Source organism: Mastomys coucha, unplaced genomic scaffold (genome assembly GCF_008632895.1).
Source record: "Mastomys coucha isolate ucsf_1 unplaced genomic scaffold, UCSF_Mcou_1 pScaffold7, whole genome shotgun sequence".
NCBI classification, from domain to species: domain Eukaryota; kingdom Metazoa; phylum Chordata; class Mammalia; order Rodentia; family Muridae; genus Mastomys; species Mastomys coucha.
Genome location: NW_022196913.1, coordinates 65,989,448 through 65,992,428, shown reverse-complemented (window position 1 = coordinate 65,992,428; position 2,981 = coordinate 65,989,448). Strand labels below are relative to the sequence as shown.

Sequence of the window (2,981 nt, the reverse complement as noted above, 5' to 3'; positions counted from 1 at the left end):
ATCCAGACTCCCTTAGCTCCCAGGAACTAAATCACCAACCAAAAGTACACATGAAGTCACCCAGGGCTCTAGTTACATATGTATCAAAGGATTGCATTATAAGTGGGAGGGGAGGCACTTGGTCCTGTGGAAGCTCAAAGGGGAATGCTGGGGCAATGAGGCAGGAGTGGGTGTTTGTTTGGAGAGCTCTCCCTCATAGAAGAAGGGCAGAGGGTGGTGGAGTGGGGGTTTTGAGGAGGGGAAACAAGAAAGGGGCATAATATTTGAAGTATAAATAAGTAAAATAAGCTATAAAATGATAGTGTGTATGATGTCACTTCATGTTTTTAAATAAGATAAACATCACTAAAGGCAAATGGTCAGTTAGATGTGCTGAGATTTGCTTACTATTGAAAAGATAATCATACATTGGAATTTTTACAAAGAAGTTGTCTTACCAGACAGGGTGTCTCCAAAGTTAGCAATAGCAGTTATGCACTTATTGTCAGAGCAGTTCCACAAAATGCAGAATTGCTTTACTAACCAGAGAGTAGTTCTGTCTACCAGTGGAGATACAATAGATGGAGGTCTGTGAATGTTGTGTGAACTAAGACATAAAATTTAACTAATAAACAGTTGGGCACTTTGATGATATAATTGTAAAGAACTTAAATCAAAAGCCATTTTGGTTAATTTAGAAACAATTCAATATGACAAAAATAGTGTGGTGCATGTAGGAGAAAAGTTTGCCACCAGTAAGTCCTGGTAAGAAGCGAGGATCAGAAAAGACCCCCAGACAGGCAGGTCTTAGGGCACCTCAGATATGAACCAAGCAGAGAATATATCTATGAAATTCTAATGGGCTAAACCCAAGGTCGTGTTGATATGCTACTGAACCTGTCCCTAGATTCAAGTTCTGATAATGTGAAGTTAATACATACTTAAAAGGTAAGAAATATTAGAACTATGGGAAGGGTTTGGAGGTTATACTGCCATGTTCCTAAGACATGAACATTGTAGCTTCTGTGTTGACATCTATGTGCAAGAAGACTTAAGACTCTCTACATGACCACATCCCAAGTGACAATTAAACTTACAGTCCTGTTAGTGGGCTAAGATAGGGCAACTTGTCAAGCAAAGCTAGAAGCCCAAGGTCACAAGGACCTCCTGGACCTCCATTACTGTCATCTTCACAGTCTTCAACATATTAAGTATTTCACAGAAAACATGGGATGGGCCTGCAATCTTCCAAAGTGCCACCACTGGAGAAAATTTCCTACTGGAACCTTACACCAACATTTCTGTACAACAAATATTCTGCACTAGTGGTATTTCTGTATAACATTTATATTAGCATGGCATCATAAAGGATGTTTGTGTCACTGAATGGATTATTTTGAAAGGCTAATCTTGTGGGAATATCCAAAATGCGTAGCACCATAAAGCCTAACCCTCTGCACTCCACTATAAGGGCAGGGTCAAGTTTGCTCCTCAGCCTTGTGGCCAATCTACAGCATGTTTATCTTTAAAACAGAAATGCCTAGGTGTGTAAGGGATTAAAAGCATCAGTGTAGCATCCAAGGCTTCAGGTGTCCATGACAGCAGCATATGGTTATGTAAACCATATTCTAAATAGGTTGCATATACCTTATTCATGAACAAATATTATATTGAGGGTATACGTCTGTTTTGTAAAATTTTCTCCTTTCTTTTTAAGCCAGTCAAATGTCATTTCCAGTAAGGAAGTTATAAAAGTAAAAGAGGTTAATGAAGCTAGAGACATGACAGAAAAAGAGGATATAGGTCTTCACTTATTTCAGAGTGCAGGTAGGTAGATGTGACGCAGGAAAGATGGACTGTTCTGGCCCAAGGCTTCATTTCCCATTAATTAGCTCTTTCCTGCTGATTGTATCTATCTCTTAGTGCTTAAAGAGTACCTGCCCCAAGGCTCTGAATCATTTGTTGCTGGGACACAGAATGGGGGACTTTCATCAGTAGAGCTTTCCAAGTTAGATTTCATTATAAATGCCTGATGCAAAACCACTCATGTCTCTGAATTTATTCCAAATAATTGTATTCCAAACTCACATATTCTGTGAAAGGGGGGTCTTAGTGGTATGCCATAGACTTTGAAGGATGGATCTGTACACTTGGGTGGGAGTAAAGTAAATCAGAGTCGAATCTAGGGATCAGAAAATCCATTTAGACTAAAACATGAACTCGATTTTTGTTTTAGCCACAGGATTATGTATGAGATTTACTATGAAGAACTTCTAGGGATGAAGGAGATGAAGGAGTTCCAGTCTTTATTTTATACTGAAGGACCTCAATTCTATTTATGAATGTCTTTGAAAGATATGAGTGTTAACAGAACTTGATGGCCGACCTGATTTTTCAGAGTTTTACTAAGCTGATTCTAGCCTCAGAGCCTCAGAAAACATCAATTTATACATTGAAGTTTCTCTTCCATAATTTCTGAACTTCCAAGACTGAATTCTCAATGGTATTGTAGTTAGTAGAGCCTGGCTGTGTCTCAGACATCAAGAGAAAAAGGGAAGTATTCTTTCTTCCTAGTGTATCCAGGTTCTAGATTCCAAACCAAAAAAAAATTGTATTGGAGAATTGAGAAACTTTATTGTAATGCTTCAGGAAACAGTACTGTAGAATCAAATACACAACTACTATGTGAGTTAGAAGTACTTAAGTGTTACCAACATTATAGTATTTATTTGTTGTGCTTTATCCCTAATTATTTCAATGTAGAAGTAGAAGAAACCTAGATTATATTTTGAATAGTGATTTTTAGCAAGGAATATTCATTCTACCAATGTGTTACAAAGGCTAGAATGTCAAGAGCGAATTTTCTTTTAATACCAGCTCAATAAAAATGTAGTGGATCCTAATCTTGTAGACCACGTGCTTTATAAGGTACTAGTCCATATATTCACATTCTTTCTCTACTTGCTGTCTTCTATTTTTCCCATTTATCTCCTCTTGTTTCT

General features: G+C 37.7%; 1 pseudogene; it reads left to right on the top strand.

Moving 5' to 3' along the window:
* The window catches only part of LOC116081534, an 18,438-nt pseudogene extending 16,426 nt beyond the window's left edge, over positions 1–2,012 (top strand).
* Positions 2,013–2,981: the final 969 nt, after the last annotated feature.